Raw genomic sequence first — 22,489 nt, 5'->3', positions numbered from 1 at the left:
AACCTTCAAGAGGTATGTACGTTGCCCAAGGTCTCAAAGCTTGCAAGGGGTTGAGCTGGGAAAATCTTTTATCTAAAATTCATGTTCTTAACCACTCACTGTCTTACTCTGTCTGACATATATATTCTAAACTATTTTTAAATGTATCTTTAAAAATAATTTAAATATGGATACTTTAAAACAAATAAATATATAAATAGGGATATTTATATAAAGAAACATTTATCCTCGTTCTGAATTAAAGTCTCCAGATACTCTCTGCTCCCTATGCCCCCTTTTAGGTCACAAAGGGACCTTTATGAATTGTCCACCAAAGGGGTCAGGGTTTGAATTCTCCCCTAGTCTTTTCCTTTTTTCCCTGTTGTAAATGAATTATGTATATGCCCTGAAGTAATTAGCAAAGACGCTGTTGTTCAGGTGAATTTTAAACTAATTAATCTGACCTAATTCCTGTCAAGAATAATTAGGAGAAAATATGTCCTCCCTGAGCTGCTCTTTGAAGCTAAGATGCTAAAGCACGATGTCTCCTGTGTGTGCACTGCACGTGCACTGCGTGGGCACTGTGCTAAAAGTGAGAGGGCTATTGACTTAATGGTTTTAGAGGAAATGCTAAAATGATACCTCTTCAATTGCCACCTGGGCATCAGCTCTTCAGTTTCTATATCTGAATAAAAGCAAGAAGCTGAACTAACGACAGGGATTCTGACATGAGTGATATCAGTGACTCCTTAAGATATTGCGATTTGCAATTAAAACTTAAAAACTAGTCCCTCCTCTTCCAAAAGGCTTTTGAATGAAGTCGCATGCCCCATTTCACAGCCTGTTAATTTTCTTAATATAAAAGCTATTCAACTGCCCCATCCCCTACCTGTCCTTTTTTAAATGTTTAGCGTTCTTAGTAATCTAATTAACTGGTGACATTTCTCATGTAATAACCAAGTCCTAAGCGGTATGTTTCGAGAAAGATATTTTAGGAAAAGTCAATAAGCAAGCTTTACCCACAGATGCAGTTTTTCAAGAAGGGGAGATAATCTCTGGTTGCAATGACGGCAGGTTTGAATATGATGACGTTTGCTGTCCATGATTGCCTGGAGCTCTAACCACTGCTCTGTCATTGTATAGCAACCTCTCTGCATGCCCTCTAACCTTGCCTTCTAATATATTAAGGGGCTTGTGGAAGAGGAGACCACTGGAGAACTTATATCTCACATCGCCACACAGTTCAGAGTTAATAATTTCCTTATTAAACCTATGAACCCTTCATGTTTTGTAGTCCTGCCTGTCCAACCCCCTTCTAAGTTAGTTTCTAGGCAACCAATAAACATTGAATTACATTAAGCTCCTTATTTCAAGGCTGCAGTTCAGGATTTTTTTTTTTTTTTTTTTTTTTGCAGTTCAGGATTTCGCTGCATATTTGTTGGCTCATTTATGGAGACTGCAGCATAATATTCATTAATTCTGTTTAATCTTCAGTACTTCAGTGATTTGATTCTCAACCACATTACCTATACCAGTTTGTCCATGTTTAAACCACCCCAGTGCTGTGATGCTGTTCTATATGTTGATTACCCCAAGGTTCCGTGAGCTCTAGTCTGGAATCACAGAGGCAGATTATCCACCATTTCCAGTTCTTGGTGATCATTCAGCACTTGAAGGTAACCTATTAGAAAATTAAAAATTTCAGCATCTGTCTTGAATGGCCAACATATCTATAGCAGACTTTTAATAAGAAAGAACGTGCAGTTTAGGAATAGTCTGAAAAGGTAATAAGCATTTGCAAAAAGAAGGACATTGTTTGCTTTGACAAATTAAGGTTTTGATGTGAAAGAGAGGTTCTTGGAAATATCCCTTTATTGATATGAATCAAGGAATAGAGGTTTTAATTTCAAATTTACCCAGCACTATGTGAGAACGAATATTAATCTTCCAGCAGAACTGTTCTGTTTTGAATGTTGAATGTTTTGAGACATTCTCTAAAACACTTGCAAGTACTCTCTCTCTCTTTCTGTTTGTCAAGAGAGACAAAGTGAGTGGGTATGTGTGTGTGTGTACATCTACGTCTTCACAACCAAACAAAAACATAAATTAAATGTTTGTTTACTCTCTAGTTTCATAACATAAAGTAATCACTGATATTGGTCCCACTGAAGGGTGGCTTGGAAAGGAGAGAAGTGAAATCCTTTCAAATGCCAATTCAACCTTTCCTTCACCTGCTTTCTGGTGGGGAAGCGTGTATAAGGCTGGGTGAAAAAAGTCAATTGAATAGTTTTTGCCGGCTCAACCAAACTGTAATAGTTAATAATAGTTTTACTGGCAGGGTCTGGAACGGGGTGCTCCTGTGTGTCGCTGGTGACGGAGGCTCTGCCAGGCTGTCTCACTGTGCCCCATCACTAGTGACACAGGAGCACCACTGTTCCAGACCGTGCCAGTAAAGCTGCTATCCATCACTGAGAATTTGCGTGCATCTCTTCTAACAGCTAGTATTACTTTTCACTTCTAAAAGTACCGTGAGCCCTATGATAGGATAACTTCAATCAGTAGAACCACGAACACTCTTCACTGCCCGCCCTGCTGTGTGCCACATAGTACTGCAGATTCCAAGGATTCTACAGTCATTAAAACAAGAATGGGCCCTACCTCCATTCAGATGTTAAAGTAGCAGGGAAAACAGACAAACTATTGCAATGAGTCTATTAGTTATGCACATGTAAAGAAAGGCAAAATAGAAATTCAATGGCTATGGAACACATAGTAAGATCTAAACTACTCTAGCAATGATGAATATATTTTTTTTATTTATTAATGCTTATTTCCAAATGTTAGTTTGTACAAACATAAATCTGGATTTCATGTTACACTGAGGGAACTGTGTACAGAGTAGGCTAGTAGACTCAGTAGGTTAAACTGTTTCTTTCTTTTATATACATATATATATATTTATATATATGTATATATATTTATGTATGTATGTATGGCTGCGTTGGGTCTTCCTTGCTATGCACAGGCTTTCTCTAGTTGTGGTGAGCGGGGGCTACTCTTCGTTGTGGTGTGAGGGCTTCTCATTGCGGTGGCTTCTCTTGTTGCGCAGCACGGGCTCTAGGTGCACGGGCTTCAGTAGTTGTGGCACGCGGGCTCGGTAGTTGTGGTGCACGGGCTTCGTTGCTCCGCGGCATGTGGGATCTTCCTGGACCAGGGATGGAACCCATGTCCCCTGCATTAGCAGGCGGATTCTTAACCGCTGTGCCACCAGGGAAGTCCCTAAACTGTTTCTTAAAATAGGTGTTTTTTTTTTTTTCCTTTGAGCTATCAGGGTACTTAGAAAACATTTCACCTAATGCTTCTCCAGGTAAGGAGAAATGTCTTATCCAAACTAATAATACCATCTTTTTTAATGAATGGAATATTTAGTGTATGTTAGGAACTATGTTATTCTCTACTTTTAACCAATTTTTATTGTGAAATTTAGTATCCTTAAGGATGAGTCTATAATAAAAGATATGTAGGTCACTGATTTATCAAAAAGAAAAAAGACACGTATGTAATGCCACTCAGGTCAAAAAATGGATAATTGCTTGCTTCCCAGATTTGCTGAGCAGCCCAGACCACTTCTGACTCCATTCCTTCCCCCCTCCCTACTGCCCTTCTTCTGAGGGTCATGATTATTATTTAGCTTTTCTTTATAGTTTTACCACATTCACATGCATTCAAAAATGATGTTTTTAGGGCTTCCCTGGTGGCGCAGTGGTTGGGGGTCTGTCTGCCGATGAGGGGGGGATCCCACATGCCGCAGAGCAGCTGGACCCGTGAGCCATGGCCGCTGAGCCTGCGCGTCCAGAGCCTGTGCTTCACAACGGGAGAGGCCACAGCAGTGAGAGGCCCGTGTACCGCAAAAAAAAAAAAAAAAAAAAAAAATGTTTTTAAATGTACTTTTAACTTCAGATAAACTGAATTGTAGTAGTGTATGTGCCTTTATGTGTGTCTTCTTTCACACAACTCAACATTTGTGATAGTAATTCATGTTCTTTTTTGTAGCATTACCTTGGTCATTTTCATTCTATTGTATGAATGTATCACAATTTATTCTACTGTAAGTATTCTAAAATTAATCCATTTTAGAATAAATGGCGTTTGTTCGTCTGACTGATATGAATAGCATAACTCTAAATAGTCTTGTGCTGTTTCTTGGAACACATGTGCATATATTTCTATCTCCTAATTCTCAAAATTTGGTGCTATGCTATATCCCACACTCATGTTTCTGTAGAATTCAAAGATATTCTTATGAAAGAAAGTTGGAAAGGAAGACAGGCTGCGGTAACATAATAGAACCAGATGTACTGAATTGGTTGCCTGATTGCAGTCTCACAGATTTTTGGTTCAGTATCTAATGGGTTAGGCTGAGTTCCTTCACGTGTCATTGAAACAAATGAAGAGAAGTAAGTGATCAGTGTCCTCTTTATAGTTACTAATTCTTTGTTTAACCTTTGGTAACGTGGGTGAGATGCGATGCCTTCCTGCTCCTACGCTTGGTTCAACCATTGTTATTGCATTATTTCTGTTCTTTTGTCTAGCTAAGTTTTTCCCATCACAGAATATGCTGTTCCCTTTGCCTGAAATATGTTCTTTTTGTAAAACTTTGGTCGCATGGCTAGCTCCTTTTGTTATTGAGGTAAAGCTGACATATAATGTTAGTTGCAAGTGTATGACCTAATAGTTCAGTATTTGTATATACCGCTAAGTGATCACCACAATAAGTCTAGTTACCTTCTGTCACCTTACACAGTTACAAACAATTTTTTTTTCTTGTGATAAGAACTTCTAAGATTTACTATCTTAGCTTCTTTCAAATATGGAACTCCTCCCTTCCTTCTCAGGATCATTTCATCTGAACTCGGAAATCTTCTTTGATAGTCCCACTGCCCCCGTCACTCTCTTATTACATTTACCCCTTATAATTGCTGTTAGATAACTCATCTCTTCAATGGTTATCTTGTTTATAGTTTATTCTTTTTTTCTGGTCCCTCCTTTCCGTGCCTTCCAGAAATATAAGCACCAAGAATCTCATTTCTTTTGTAGAACAAGTTAGCTACAGTATGTGGAACAATACCAGTTCATAATAGGTGCTCAATAAATGTCTAATGAATAAATGGAAGAAAGGAAGGTAGAGGTTTGGAAGGAGGCCAAGCAGTAAAGAGACTATTTGCATGTTTCAAAAATGCTGTAATTCTTCATGACAGGTGTAAAAGAGGAGATTTGTGGATTCAGATCTTATAAGGAGACTAAGCAATCAAAGATACCAAACCATTGAAGGTTAGAAAGAAGCAGGGAGCTCAGTGTTTCTACACAGTGAGGTAGACTGAAAGCAATAAGGGAAACCAAAAGCCCAGGACGGTGTGTGACTGTCATTCCAATGTTCTATATATCTCTTTGCCAAGCTATACATACATGAATTCCTAACAGTCTGACTAATGTTCATCTCAAAGAAAGAATCTGAGTCAAAGTGACCTCAGGGTTACTAGCCATGGAAACAGAGGAGGGAGAGTGTGGTCATTAGATGCTGTTGTCAAAGAACAAAGGAGAGACAAAAAATAGAAGTCTGGTGCTCTCCCACATTGATTTGGAGGAAATTGGCTGACATACAATGTGAGCAAGGCAGTTGGGTAACCCTGGGAGAATGAGTCGTCTTGGCAGGCTCTGCAGAAGTGCTTGCCTGTGTCAATCATCACTGTAATGACAGATACCAAGCGTCAATATTTACAAGGGTCCACTAGGATGAGTAGTAAGATGAGTCTAGGAGTGGTCCCCAGGAAATCACAGAGCAGTGAGGCTCATAGAAGAGATATAAATTCCAGGAGTACTACTGTAGGCAGATCCAATAGGAATGTAATATAATACTTGTGGTTACAGACAGGGAAAATGTTTAAATATCTGTAGTGTCAGACTGCCATATATTAACCCTTTAGTCAAACAGGGTTTCTACCCATTTAGGCTATTTTCCTTCCCTGCCAAAGATGGCAACTTTCTTTTTACCATGTTAGTGAGTAAGGGAAATGACTCATTTTACAGACAACTTGGCAAGACTATAAGTAAGAAAAGGAGGGCATGAACTGTCTCCTGTAGGTAACAAAATGTTTTTCTAAAGTCATTGCTGGGGAAATAGTAAAACATTACAACCCAGGAAGTCCAGGTAAATTATATGAGAGAGTAGTCAGTAGATGTCAGAGGGGAAAAATACAAGCATTTCTGAGAGGAAAAATAAAAGGCTTTGATGTGATGTCTCTGACACCTAAGTGGAGCAGAGAATCTGAGGCAGAGATCCATGCCTCTCATTTGTGAGAGCTCAAATAGGGAGGGTTGTGCTGAGTAATTTTGCTTGGCAATGAACTTAATACCTCCCTCCTCTTCCCCCAATTAAAAAAAAAAAGCAAAATTAAACTAGGTAACAGAGCTAGATCATCTCCCTCCTAAAGCCAACTCAGCATTCCACAGCATTTATTTATCAAAATCCAAGAACTAGGCTATAAAATGTGGAGTTCATTTTGCCACCTTGCATAAGGAGCTTCAGCTTCTCATTGCTCTTACCTTGTGATGAGGAGGCCTTGAATGGGTCATTCCTGAGGACCAAAGAGACCCAAAGAGTGATAATGGCATCCCAACCTTGACCTCTGTCTCCCCTAAGAACTGCCAAGCCCTGTGGGCCTTGAGGATTTTTCTGTTTCTCCCCCAATCTCTAGGAAGAGTGACTCTCAAGGATCTGTAGAGAATGAACTCTTTCATTAAAGTAGCACAGGAAATCCCAATGCTAAGAGGAGAAGGCAGTCTCAGTACAACCCTATGAAACATATTATTTTCTAGTCTAGGGGTAAGGCAATGAAAATTCTCAGTTCCTGCTTCACTTTAAGGTAGTACAGGTCAGGACTTCCCTGGTGGTACAATGGTTAAGAATCCACCTACCCATGCAGGGGACATGGATTCGATCCCTGGTCCGGGAAGATGCCACATGCCACGGAGCAACTAAGCCCGTGCACCACAACTACTGAGCCTGTGCTCTAGAGCCCGTGAGCCACAACTACTGAGTCCACGTGCCACAACTGCTGAAGCCCACATACCTAGAGCCCATGCTCCTCAACAAGAGAAGCCACTGCAATCAGCAGCCCGTGCACTGCAAGGCAGAGTAGCTCCCACTCGCCCCAACTAGGGAAAGCCCGCCCGCAGCAACGAAGACCCAATGCAGCCAAAAATAAATAAATAAAATAAATTTCAAAAAATGTTAAGGGTGAAGGGTTTTTTTTTTTTAAAAAAAAAAGGTAGTACAGGTCAGAGAATAATTGAATTTCAGAGCTGAAACGGATATTTCTGACTACCTACTGTAATCACCTCACCTTCCTGTTAAGGATATTACCAGGAAGGAGAAGTGACTTATACAGTTCATCCCATCATGCGTTTACGTAATGTCTCTACATAGCACCAAACATGCTTGTACCAGGCACTTCATTATTGGTTATACAGATAAAATGTGACTAAGACTTGATTCTTGCCCTCAGGAACTTGCTACCAATTGGGCAGTTAAGATGAGTAAACTGAGAAAGGCATTGCCGTAGTACAAGAGAGGACAGTGTACACAGTGGTTAAGAGTACAGGCTGTGGGTTGAAGCTATCTGAGTTCAAACACAATACCACTGCTCACACGTTGGGTGGCCTTGGGCAACTGAGTTCACTTTACTATGCTTCAGTTTCCTTTTCCATGAAATGTTGATAACATTAGCATTTATCTTATAGGGTTACTTGATGATTAAGTGAGAAAATATATACTCAATGCTTAGTAAAATATTTAGTAGTAGTAATCGATCAATAAATGTATTATTATCAGTAGTAGGTGCAATAGAGTAGTAACATCATCATTATCATTAGATTCCAGGTGTGGTAGTTAAAAAGAAAGCTTCCCAGCAGTGGGATTAATAGTCCATGATTATATTAAGGTTTAGGAAGAGTGTTCTGGCAAAAGGGGTTAAATTGTTTTCTGGTTTCCTGGACTTTGACTTTCTGGAGCTTTCTGAATGCCAAGGCTTTGGCTAGAGCTGTAACTGAATTGCACACATAACTCTCATGCTCGTGATGATCCTGGGTTTATATGCCATGTGTTCCGGTAAATGGCAGTGAAGTTTATGAGGAAGAAACAGCTCTTTCTCTTTCATACAAAGGTGCAGTTTCAGTTGGAAGTGTGGCTTCCTAGGGTGTTTGTTCTTACTCCACTGACCCAAACACAGTGAACTATATGACAACAGGGTGTATATCACAGTATGTCATAGAGATGTAAGTTGGTAACATTTTGTATCTTCCACTGTAGGCTGTAAGTATTCTGAGGTCTGGGATGTAGCAGTTATCTATTGCTGAGTAACAAACCACTCCAAAACTTAGTGACTGTTTTAGTGACTGAAACAACAGTAGTTATGGAATTTGCATTTCGGGCAGGGCTCTGTGGGGATGACTTGTTCTGCTCCATGCTTGACTTGAGGCTGAGATCCACTTTCTACATGGCTCACCCATGTGGCTGGCAAGGTGGTGATGACTTTCGGTAATGAACTCAATCAAAACTGGAGTATTCATTTCTTGCTGGCTGCTTATTTGTGTTTCCTTACAGCATGGCTACCACCTCAGAGCAGTCAGACTACTTACATAGTAACTTATTGCCACTCGTGAGTGTCACAGAAGTACCAGGCAGAGACCATGTGGCTTTGTAAATCTAGCTTCAGGAGTCAAATAACGTTACTTCTGCCATAGTTGCAAGTGCATCCACATTCAGGGGGAAAGAACATAGGCCCTGATCCCTCTGTGGTGGAAATGTCAAAGTTACATGATGAGAGGTACATGTGGGTATGACTCTGTTGAGAAACACAGTCTGCAAAAAATGCCACTTCCGTTTTGCCCACCAGAGTGTCCAGAACACTGGTGACACAACATGGATACTTAATAAATATAGCTCCGAATGATTTATAGCACTGAATACATTGAGTGAATGAAAATAAATGAATAAATTACTGTTGTTACCCCAGTTCCTGACCCTTTCTGAATGACACGGATATTAGTATCAAACTTGGCTCCTGGCTTGAAATTTTGCTCTTTAATCTGGACACTTACTTTTGTATGTCTGTAGTTGATGTTGGAGTCTTAAACTCCTTTGGGGAATAAGGAAACGATTACAAAGACAGAGCGGTAGTGCCTTTGAAGAAAAGTAATTTGAATAAATGAGGTAGAATTTGGTTGTAAAGATTTATCAAGTCGTCAAAGAGAGGAAAATAGTTCTGAAGGAGGAAAATAATTGATGCTGAGCCAGCGTGGTTGCGATGAAGGAAACAATATGATGACAAGAGATCGGGCAGCTTCTAGGGGAACAGCAGCCAAAAGAATCATCAGCAAAACTCTGTTTAATTAATGAACGGCAGCAGAAGAGGGTGTTCTAAAAAGATTAGAGATAGCACTCGAGGCTGTGCCTCCTGGGAAATATTGGATGATTGAAGTACTTCTGTGTGTGATGTGATTAAAATAATCAACTAGAATGTTGAACATTGAATCATGAATTTAAAAGATTTTGTCTGCCTGTGTAAAGCAAACATAAGACAGTCATTTTTTATTAATCTTGGGGAATAGGGAAGACCACCAATATAATGGTTGTTTCCAGAAGTCATAGTGGAAATGTCTTGTTCTTTGTCCATAGCAACCTGACATATTATTGTCCATCAAGATTTTAACTCTGTGCCCTTATTATAAAATATATTTGGAGCTGACAGTTGCAACTTGAACTGTGTAACTTAGAATAAAAGGTACAGATTGTAAATTTCTCCTCTGTATCATCCATGATTATTTTTATTTTTTAATGGAAACGAAAGAGTGTGTAATCTTGTTAGTAAGTGCAACTCCTCAAACTTCAGAACAGAAAAAAAAAAATAGAATTTTGTTGATTATGTCACTCTTGATCATTTTGCCATTGTCAAGTGTTTCTTGGATTCTTCCAGAATGTTGACATTTACCCAACTTTGATTGAAGTTAAGGGAAAACTGTATTCCCTTTTTATTTCCTTTTTATCATCCTTTTCTAAAATTTTGTTATAGGAAAAGAGACACACAGGGATTTAGCTATCAGGTTTCTGAGTGTTATGAATTAACAAGAGAGCAGTATTATTCCCATATCTCTGATTCCTACTGTCCTGGTGGGAATGACCAATAATTACGTTTTTTTTTCTTATTTCACTGTACTACAATAAATGCATGTTGCAGCTGAATGGGTTTGACAGAAAACATACTTTAAGTATGTGACTACAGTTATTTACATATTAATGGTATAGGATTTGGACATCATAATGTCATCACTGGCTTTAAAAAAATACTTAGAATATTCTTTTAATTAAGTTTAGATTTGCTATGAGAGTTTTAAAATATAATTTGTGCCGAATTCTAAAGCTGAGTAGTCAAAGACATTATTTAAAAGTTCTCATAAACTTTAAATTATGCTTGAGTTGATGTTTCTTGCTAAGCAGAACATTAATTTGGTTTTGCTGTATATAAATATATCAAAATTAAAAAGTAAATATTTTCATCGGCTCTTTAGACACTCGGATTAAGGTATCTGAAGCAGGCTGGTCAGGAACCTTTGACCTAGTAGTGGAGTTTACAGATATGGCAAACCCCTACGGCAGATTAAAAACATTGCATACAAAGACACAAGCTATGTCTTCAAAACACACCAAACGTCACTGCATAGTTTGTTAAGGTGATCATATAAGAGGGAGAAAAAATTCAGGTGGGGCTTTGGCTACACAGTGAGACACTGCCGCCCCAAGCTATAGTACTTCCACTTCTTTGTTCTCACTAGCTCCTCACTTCCCACCAGCACCTTTCAGTAGAGTCCTAATCGCCACCTATAATTAGATTTTTATTCGTGCCTTAACATGCTTAATGTCTGCCTCCCTCAGACAGGGGATACCCTTGATGGAAAGACTATGGGTAATTTGTGTTTCCCTCTGAATCCCTGGTACTTAGTATAGGACATCACATATAGTAGGCACTTCAGTTAATTTTTATTAAACGTTAAAAGATGCCATTTTGGGAAAGAGATTTCTCATTTAACCTTAATCAGAGCAGCATCAGGATTGGTCCCAGGCATAGATTTTAGAGCCTCAGTTTACATTCAGATATATGTGAAATCACCAGCACTGCCTTCTCTCAGGCAACAGAGTCACATGCGTTTAATTCAGGATCTGTTTTCTTTTTTTTAACATCTTTATTGGAGCATAATTGCTTTACAATGGTGTGTTAGTTTCCGCTTTACAACAAAATGAATCAGTTATATATATACATATATTCCCATATCTCTTCCCTCTTGCATCTCCTTCCCTCCCACCCTCCCTATCCCACCCCTCCAGGCGGTCACAAAGCACGGAGCTGATCTCCCTGTGCTATGAGGCTGCTTCCCACTAGCTATCTACCTTACGTTTGGTAGTGTATATATGTCCATGCCTCTCTCTCGCTTTGTCACAGCTTACCCTTCCCCCTCCCCGTTTCCTCAAGTCCATTCTCTAGTAGGTCTGTGTCTTTATTCCTGTCTTACCCCTAGGTTCTTCATGACATGTTTTTTTCTTAAATTCCATATATATGTGTTAGCATACAGTATTTGTCTCTCTCTTTCTGACTTACTTGACTCTGTATGACAGACTCTAGGTCTATCCACCTCATTACAAATAGCTCAATTTCATTTCTTTTTATGGCTGAGTAATATTCCATAGTATATATGTGCCACATCTTCTTTATCCATTCATCCGATGATGGACACTTAGATTGTTTCCATCTCTGGGCTATTGTAAATAGAGCTGCAATGAACATTTTGGTACATGGCTCTTTTTGAATTATGGTTTTCTCAGGATATATGCCCAGTAGTGGGATTGCTGGGTTGTATGGTAGTTCTATTTGTAGTTTTTTAAGAAACCTCCATACTGTTCTCCACAGTGGCTGTATCAGTTTACATTCCCACCAATGGTACAAGAGGATTCCCTCTTCTCCACACCCTGTCCAGCATTTATTGTTTGTAGATTTTGTGATGATGGCCATTCTGACCAGTGTGAGGTGATACCTCATTGTAGTTTTGATTTGCATTTCTCTAATGATTAGTGATGTTGAGCATTCTTTCATGTGTTTGTTGGCAGTCTGTATATCTTCTTTGGAGAAATGTCTATTTAGGTCTTCTGGCCATTTTTGGATTGGGTTGTTTGTTTTTTTGTTATTGAGCTGCATGAGCTGCTTGTAAATTTTGGAGATTAATCCTTTGTCAGTTTCTTCATTTGCAAATGTTTTCTCCCATTCTGAGGGTTGTCTTTTGGTCTTGTTTATGGTTTCCTTTGCTGTGCAAAAGCTTTTAAGTTTCATTAGGTCCCATTTGTTTATTTTTGTTTTTATTTCCATTTGTCTAGGAGGTGGGTCAAAAAGGATCTTGCTGTGATTTATGTCATAGAGTGTCCTGCCTATGTTTTCCTCTAAGAGTTTGATAGTTTCTGGCCTTACATTTAGGTCTTTAATCCATTTTGAGCTTATTTTTGTGTATGGTGTTAGGGAGTGATCTAATCTCATACTTTTACATGTACCTGTCCAGTTTTCCCAGCACCATTTATTGAAGAGGCTGTCCTTTCTCCACTGTACATTCCTGCCTCCTTTATCAAAGATAAGGTGACCATATGTGCATGGGTTTATCTCTGGGCTTTCTATCCTGTTCCATTGATGTATATTTCTGTTTTTGTGCCAGTACCATACTGTCTTGATTACTGTAGCTTTGTAGTATAGTCTGAAGTCAGGGAGCCTGATTCCTCCAGCTCCATTTTTCGTTCTCAAGATTGCTTTGGCTATTCGGGGTCTTTTGTGTTTCCTTTCCATCTTATTTTTACATATGCCGTAGAGCTGTTACTCCTCTAGATATCTTAAGGTGACTAGCGTGCTGTAAAGTCCTTGATAGAGTCTTGAGGCATCTGGTGGGAAGATATGACTAAAATCTTGCAAAAAAATAAATAAAATCTAGCAAACCACCTCATCTTTCAGTTAGTGGAATATCCCTCCAGGGTAAAGAGTAAACATTGGCTGGACCAGGTTGTCAGTCAAAAAAGAAGGAAAATGGCTTTTTCTGTCCACTTCATTTTTCTCTTTTTAGAGACTTTTGACTACAGTGGGTTTCTTTTTAATCCCTCTGTGCATGCCCTACAGCATCTGGTCTTGCAGTTTGTCCATTAAAGGCCTTCAGCAGTATTTGTGGACTTGGACTCAGTCCCTCTGTGTAGTCATTTGGTGGCAGGGCATGGTAGAGGTGGACAAAACAAGGAGAAATGGAGTTAGAACTTTGTGCTCTCCAACCTTGAGGATTTAGTGCTGACGGTAGCACTTTTGAGCTATGTAATCTTGGTCAAGTTGCTTGAACTCTCAAAGTCTTAGTTTCTTCATTTATAAAATAAGATTGCTGTGTTTGTTAAAATGATATAATCTTTGCAAAGCTCTTGGAAGAATGCCAGCACAGTGTATGAGGATATATGCACACCCTCCCACAGATAATAAATGGATATTTATTAGCAAATGTAAAATAAAATTTAACCCTTCAAAATAATCCCCTAAGCCTTCACAAACTTCAAAAACCAAAATAGTTATAGTATATTAACCCCCCATGGACTTTAACATAAAAAGGTAAAAGATCAGATCTGGTTTGAACCAAGTCACAGAGCGTTTACCAATGACATCAAAAGAAGGATCCAAATCAGAAACCTTTGTTTCCTAAGATGTGATATTACCCTGAACAGATTATGGAAAGACACTAGCATATTTATACCTCTCAGGAGTTTTTAAAAGGGTGCTTTAAAAGTGTCTTTTTCACAACATCTGTAACAGGAAAGAAGGTGAAACTCTCACAAGCTTAACAGGAGAAATAGATCAGAAACTTTTTTTTTTCTAAATAAAGATCTTATTTTCATGGTGCCTGGTCTCTCTGACCTAAATTGCAGTAATTCAGTGTGTGTGAAATTACCTTTTCTAGGACAGGAAGATCACAGCAAAAAAAGAGGAAAAAAATGGCAAGGGGAAAAGAATATACAATACAGACAAGAGTTCAGCTTGCCTGACAAAGACCCTGGGACTAATAAGAAACTAGTTATAACAAAGACAACTCAGAAAGGTAACTACTAATATGAAGGACTAGCAATTATCTTCACTGGGCAGCCATGTTCAGGGGGGTCAGGAGGTCTTTTAAGAACTAAAATAAAACAGTATTGAGCCCAAAGAATGGCATCTAATTGAGTTCTCTATTTCTGGGGCTTATTTTATTTTATTAAACTTTTTTATCACTTTCAAGTTCATGGTGATGGCATAGCAGATTTATTTCTGTAATTAAATTGATGATTATTTACCAGCAGAAGTAAAGCTTGCATAAAAGGACACACAGTAACATAGTTCAGAGTTTATGAATTATTACTTAGGACTGATGAATGGGATCATTATTTCTTTCCGTTCAGGTTGGCGCATTGCGTCTCAGGTCTGAAGGCTGGAAGCAAATCAGAAAAGGCTAGTTACTAGCAATTTGTGACCATCTATGGTTTTTTTTTGCTCCTCCTCCTGGGCTCCAAAATAAGTCATAAAAATATCACAAACTAAAATCTTCTCTTTGTGCTGTGGTCAGCACTTGAACAATGTGAGTTACAGTCATAATATTATCACTGGCAGGTGTTATATTGTGGGTTGGATTTTGTTAACCAGGATTTGATGTGTGACAGCCTCCAGCTTGGTATTGGAGTTCCACATGTTAGGGGTGGGTGATATATGAACAGACAGGTTCTGAATGACTCAGCCTGATACAGGCTTGGCATTTTCACATGGCAGAAGAAACTTCTGGAAGATAATGACTTGATAACTCTAACACTCAAGGACCTTGGGATTATTACATCTAGAAGGATCTCTAATTGGGCTGAAAAGTATTGTGAAGAGGTAATACAGTCTTCATGGCAGGAAAAGGGAATCAAAACAGGAATGCTAGATCCAGCATCTACAATTAATCTCTGCTGAGTTTTTACAATCCATGTTACATCCTTTGAGTAAGTATGTTTAAGTGATACTGCTCACAAAATTTACCCAAATCAACCAAATTTAGTATAAGAGTGAAGGATAAAAGAACATTCAGTTTTCAGTTTGAAAATCTTAATAAGCCCCTAGCAAACTGTGTATAGAATAAGATCAAATATCTCTCTCCCTTTTTGGTAATAGCCATAAATTGGTGAGAGTAAACATTTTGAGCTTTATACAGGAAGAAGAATGAAGACAAGAACAGACCTATTGGCAATGTAGTCATTTAGCTAATACAGTCCCCATATCAGTTAGGATGGGTATAGTTACGTTGTGTTAAAATTCCTCAAAGCTCAGTGGCTCAGAACAACAAAGATCTTACTTGGGCCATAATCCATCTTGGGTCGTCAGGGGTCTCTGCTTCTCATTGTCTTCACTCAGCGATACAGGTTGGTGAACCCTCCACTACTTGGAATATTGTTTATCACCTTATCAGGTGCAAGGAAAAATAATGAATTGTGTGCCAACTCATAAAGGTTCCTGCTCACATAATATAGGCCTAAGCAAGTCACCTGCAGGCCCAACTTCAAGTGCATATTTTTTAAGTAAAGTATAATTGGCTTATAATATTATTTGAATTTCAGATGTACAATATAGTGATTTGATATTTTTATAGACTATACACTATACAAAGTTATTATAAAATACTGACTATATTCCTTGTGCGCTACATTATATCCATGAGACTTATTTATTTTATAACTGCTAGTTCGTATCTCTTAATACCCTTCATGTCTTTTGCCCCTGCCTACCCCTCTCCCCTGTGGTAACCAGTATTTCTCTGTAATTATCTGTATTTCTGTTTCTGTTCTGTTGTATTCATTCAGTTGTTGGAATGGATGCATATATGTTTATATATACATATACATATATATATATATATAATGGAATATTACTCAGCCATAAAAAAGAATTAGGTCTTGCCATTTTTGACAATATGGATGGACCTGGGTTGTTATGTATCTGGCACATAGAAGGTATAAGATAAATATTTGTCAGTTTTTCATTTGTTTGTTTGTTTTTTACATGTCCATCTACCCTGGTATCTAGTGAGTTTAAGAGGTGAGAGAGTTCTGTTCTGTTTGTGTTGTATTGGTACTAAGCAATATGCCTCAGCAGTAGCATGCAGATAAATTTTTTTTTTTTGCGGTATGCAGGCCTCTCACTGTTGTGGCCTCTCCCGCTGCGGAGCACAGGCTCCGGACGCGCAGGCTCAGCGGCCATGGCTCACGGGCCCAGCTGCTCTGCGGCATGTGGGATCCTCCCAGACCAGGGCACGAACCCGTGTCCCCTGCATCGGCAGGCGGACTCTCAACCACTGTGCCACCAGGGAAGCCCCGTAGATAAATATTTGATGAATGAGTAAATGAAAGGAATAGTAGGTTTTCACTAACTTGAGCTAATTATGAAGAATACAGGGCAAATCTGAATAACTGAAAAGGTTGAACTGAAATATGTTTTTCAAATAAATCATTTTATTTAAGTTCTCATAAATGTAACAAAGCTAACACTATCACCCAAAATATATTCTTTCTCGAAATGTATACTTTACATGCAGAAATTTGCCTGTCCATTTGTGAAATGGAGTGAAGCTCTCAGAGATTATCCAATAAATCTGCTATTAAAACCTTATTATCCTTATCTTGGATCTTAAATAACTGTCATCCATCCTATTTTAGACGTTTTTGTAAATTTATTTATTTATTTGTTTATTTTTGGCTGTGTTGGGTCTTCTTTGCTGTGCATGGGCTTTCTCTAGTTGTGGCGAGCGAGGGCTACTCTTTGTTGCGGTACGTGGGCTTCTCATTGTGGTGGCTTATCTTGTTGCAGAGCACAGGCTTTAGGTGCGTGGGCTTCAGTAGTTGTGGCACGTGGGCTCAGCAGTTGCGGCTTGCAGGCTCTAGATCGCAGTCTCAGTAGTTGTGGCGCATGGGCTTAGCTGCTCCGCAGCATGTGGGATCTTCCCGAGTTAGGGCTCAAACCCGTACCCCCTGCATTGGCAGGTGGACTCCCAACCACTGCACCACCAGGGAAGTCCCTAGATGTTTTTAAACAGTTCAGAATGCTTAACCACATTGACCATCAGCTAGCAACTATACAGGTGGACTTGATTTGAATTTATTGTAGTTATCATATTTACATTTTGTCTTTAAGCTGCTGATTCACACATGCTTAAATGTAGTACTCTTAAATATTTATTACAATTCTCTTTTCAGTATACATTTATTTTTAAAGTGTGTAAACTACTCATCCCTTCTTCAGCAAAACATTCAGATTCCAAGTCAAATAGTTATAATATTTTGTTGAGACATGCACAAAAGCTTAAAATATAAGTGCAAATCTCAAAGTAAACACTCCCTTCAGATGATTCTCTTCCACCTCCACCTCATTTTATTTAAAGTTTCTTTGACATTCAGCAGATTTTAGGTGAAAACTCTGATTGTAGTATCTGACCAGCCTGGACTCTGTAGGGATGCATTGGTTTAGTATTATGGCGTGCTGAGATTTGTGTGTGTGGAATGGGAGAGGTGGGTGTGGGGAGGGAGGTTAATTTAGTACTTTTTATTTCCCTGTTGAAGAGCATTAAAAATCAAAAAAGCTGATATAAAAGGCATGTGAACTTGGTTTCTGTGGGATTGCCTGAAGCAAATAGCGCTGTTAGAATCCATAACCAGAATGTGACAACCTTTGCTCTCACCACCTTCGGAGAAGCAAACCTCAGCATTTTGACATATCTTAGGAACACCCAACTCTACATTATATTAAAGAGGAATTGATATTTTTACTGACTATCTCATGAAGACCCATGAAAGACAATCTATATCAGACACCATATGGCTAGACTTTATGAAGTTATCCAGATTTTCTTCCAGTTTCCTTTCTCTGTTTACCTCACATCTACACAAAGAGTCCTTTTCTTTTTCCTTTCTCTGCAGCCTTTGCAGTCAGTGTAGCTGGTTGCAGTTTTCTTTACCCTTCCATCTCTCTCCTCCCCAACATACACACCTAAATTAACATATTCACTCATTTACTCAACTATTATTTATTGAGTGACTACAAGTGCCAGACATTTTCCGCAAGATGAACTATGTATTTAACAATGACTCTCAAATTCATGGTTTGTTTGACTGAAAAAGCATTCATGTCATTCTCAGTAAATATTTACTGAGTGGTGGTCACAGAGCATTACCAGAGGTGGTACTGGAGGAGGAAGAAATATTTATGATGCTAAGAAAAGGCAGCTTTCTTGGAGCTATGCAACTGATAGAAGGAAGTTTAGCATTATAAAAATAAAACCCAAATGGCCACTTTCGGCATTGGATACTTGTTTCTGGCCTGAGAGTAAAATTATACAGATTCAAGGTGCCAAAGGTAGATGAACTAAAGCCTAAGACTAAATAGGAATAATAGGAGGTCAGAGTTGGAATGGACCTAGAAGTTATAATGTCTCAAGACTTATTACATGTTTGAGAGACCTAAAAAGCACACAGAGAGAGGACAATATTCCAAGTCTTCATAAGTCTTTCCAGGTTTGGGACATGCAATCATGGCTTCTTTTTGATTATTTCAAAATCTGTTAACAGTTTTTTCAATCACCTTTCCAAGGTTGAGCCCAAATATCAATTTTCCTTTTTCAGTAGAGCCTTCCCTAATCTTTCCCATCTCTCACAAAGCATTTTGAATGTGATGGTACTTTAATTATTATATTTATTATACATTTGTTAGCTGAAAACAAAAATTCATGGTCCTGTTTGGCTTTATTCTTTAAGCTTCCAAATTTTGAACACTTTATGTACTAAGTATTGAGGCATTGTAATTTTATCCTTATACCTATCTTTGATGTATGCATTTACACCCCCATTTTACAGATGGAAACTGAGTCTCAAAGAGATCTAGTAACCTGAACAAGACCACAGAGCAAGGAGAGGTGTCACTTCTCAAACCTAAGTTCTTCAAATGGCAAAATTTGTTTGCTTTGTCATAATCTATACATATTTAACCAGTAACTGGGAAATGACTGGACATTGATATTTTATACATATGTATGCATATACACACAGGAATAAGCACACACATACATATAGTTATTGTATATAATTGACTTTTAATACTTAAATATAGGAGAGTTTATTAATGTAAACATCTAGCATTAATTTGTTTCATCTTTGCACATACTCTTCATTTAAAACAGGATATATGGTGCATCTTATCATTCTTTTTAGACGTTCAATATCTATACCTTCTTCCTAGACTTAGGGATACCACCTACCTTATGAGGTAGAGCCTGCCCTTCACTATTGCAGCTAAAATATCCAAACGCTAGCTTTCCCAACTTACTTTTCAGCCAGGGGGAGGGAAGCCTGACTTTAGATATCATTCCTGGCCTGGATTGCCAACATCCTAGAAGTCCTGGAAGACACCTAACAGCCTCTTAATAAATCATGCTCCACTTATTTAACCAGTAAAGGTTTCTGTGGCATGGGCTTCAGAATCCTGGGTATATGGGATAGTGGAAAGGGCTTAAATTTGATGGCAGAAAGTCACTTTGCTTTGCTGAATCTCAAGTTTTTTAAATTATGAAAATTGTGATAATAATAATTATCTCACATGTTAAGAGTGAGAATGAAGTGGTGTGATAATCATCAGGTTGGAAGTGCTATATCTGGTAGGAGAAATAGAGCTGCATACAGTCCCTACAACCTAAGAACTTCTTGAAAAAATCAAAATAAAAGAGTCATACCAATTTTCAGGGAATATAAAAAGTAAACCAACTTTATTTCATAAGCAGTGGATTCCAAATCTCTTCCTGTCTGATAAAAATCTGCTTCTGGGGAAGGGTCTACCTTGGAACATTATCTTCCACCTCCAATGTAATTTTCTCTACTCCTAAAGGGTAATTTCTTAGTCAATGGAATCCTAGGGTAGAAATCACCATTAGGAAACACTTGCTCAATTTTGGTCAGCTGGGGCCTGAGCTCTGACACCTGTTTTAGGGACGGGAGAAGCAACGAGATGGCAGGCTTGGATTTCCCCTCACAAACTCCTGTGAATCCAGAAAAGGGGGTTTAAACACAGCAAAGTGAGTTACGGGAAGAGCGCTTAAAGGATGCCTAGCTGCCTTCCGGGCTTTGACAGTGTCAATAGGGAGTTGAAGGGAAGGAGGACCCAAACCGATGGGGCTGCTGGGGGATGAACACCTCTGTGGCCGAGCTTAGCGCGTGCTGCCCTGGGTTCTCCTGACACCAAACTCCCCTCTTTCCCACTTTGATCCCCCCATGCCTTGCATGCCAGAGCCTGCAGAGTCCAGGTCCTTGGGAAGTTCTTGGGAGTCATCTCCGGAGCCACTGAGACAGGACACCCCACTGAGGACAGAGCAAAACGACGACGTTCTACAAGCCAGGAAGAGAGATCAACAGGAACAGAATCAGCAGACTCCTGGATCTTGGACTTCCAGCCTTCAGAACTCTGTGTGGCTGACAGGGTCTTGGTGCTCCGGCCGGGTATCAGGCCTGAACCTCTGAGGTGGGAGAGCTGAGTTCAGAATATTGGTCCACCAGAGACCTCCCGGCCCCTCATAATATAAATTGGCCAGAGCTCTCCCAGAGATCTGAGGTCTCCATCACAATGCTAAGACCCAGCTCCACTCAACGACCAGCAAGCTCCAGTGCTGGACATCCCCTGCCAAACAACTAGCAAGGCAGGAACACAACCCCACCCATTAGCAGAGAGGCTGCCTAAAATCATAATAAGGTCACTGACACCCCAAAACACACCACAGGATGCGGTCCTGCCCACCAGTAAGACATCCACCAGAATACAGGCACCAGTCCCATCCACCAGGAAGCCTACACAACCCACTGAACCTACCTTAGCCACTGGGGGCAGACACCAAAAACAACGGGAACTACAAACCTGCAGTCTGTGAAAAGGAGACCCCAGACACAGTAAGTTAAGCAAAATGAGAAGACGGAGAAATACACAGCAGATGAAGGAACAAGGTAAAAACCCACCAGACCAAACAAATGAAGAGGAAATAGGCAGTCCACCTGAAAAAGAATTCAGAGTAATGATAGTAAAGATGAGCCAAAAGCTTGGAAGTAGAATGGAGAAAATACAATAAACGTTTAACAAGGACCTGGAAGAACTAAGAATTAAAGAGCAAACAAACAATGATGAAGAACACAGTAAATGAAATTAAAAATTCTCTGGAAGGAATCAATAGCAGAATAACTGAGGCAGAAGAACAGATAAGTGACCTGGAAGATAAAATAGTGGAAATAACTAAGAACAGAATAAAGAAAAAAGAATGAAAAGAATTAAGCACAGTCTCAGAGACCTCTGGGACAACATTAAACACACCAACAGTAGAGTTATAGTGGTCCCAAAAGAAGAACAGAAAAAGAAAGGGACTGAGAAAATATTTGAAGAAATTATACTGGAACTTCCCTAACATGGGAAAGGAAATAGTCAGTCAAGTCCAGGAAGCACAGAGAGTCCCATACAGGATAATTCCAAGGAGAAACACGCCAAGACATGTATTAATCAAACTATCAAAAATTGAATACAAAGAAAAAATAATAAAAGCAGCAAGGGTAAAGCAACAAATAACATACAAGGGAATCCCCATAAGGTTAGCAGCTGATCTTTCAGCAGCAACTCTGTAATCCAGAAGGGAGTGGCAGGACATATTTAAAGTGATGAAAAGGAAAAAAAACATATAACCGAGATTACCCGGCAAGGATCTCAGCGGAGAAATTAAAACCTTTACAGACAAGCAAAAAGTAAGAGAATTCAGCACCACCAAACCAGCTTTACAACAAATGCTAAGGGAACTTCTCTAGGCAGGGAGCACAAGAGAAGGAAAACACCTACAATAACAAACCCCAAACAATTAAGAAAATGGTAATATACATATTGATAATTACCTTAAATGTAAATAGATTAAATGCTCCCACCAAAAGACATAGACTGGCTGAATTGATACAAAAACAAGACCCATATGTATGCTGTCTACAAGAAACCCACTTCAGACCTAGGGACACTTACAGACTGAAAGTGAGGGGATGGAAAAAGATATTCCATGCAAGTGGAAATCAAAAGAAAGCTGGAGTAGTAACTCTCATATCAGACAAAATAGACTTTAAAATAAAGACTATTACAAGAGACAAAGAAGGACACCACATAATGATCAAGGGATCAATCCAAGAAGAAGATATAACAATTGTAAATATTTATGCACCCACCCAACCTAGGAACACCTCAGTACATAAGGCAAATGCTGATAGCCATAAAACGGGATATCGACAGTAGCACCCTGCTTTCACCAATGGACAGATCATCCAAAGTAAAAA

The sequence above is a fragment of the Orcinus orca genome, chromosome 10 (genome assembly GCF_937001465.1).
Source record: "Orcinus orca chromosome 10, mOrcOrc1.1, whole genome shotgun sequence".
Lineage (NCBI taxonomy): Eukaryota > Metazoa > Chordata > Mammalia > Artiodactyla > Delphinidae > Orcinus > Orcinus orca.
The sequence above is the reverse complement of the archived record's forward strand: the minus strand, read 5'-3'. Positions refer to the sequence as shown.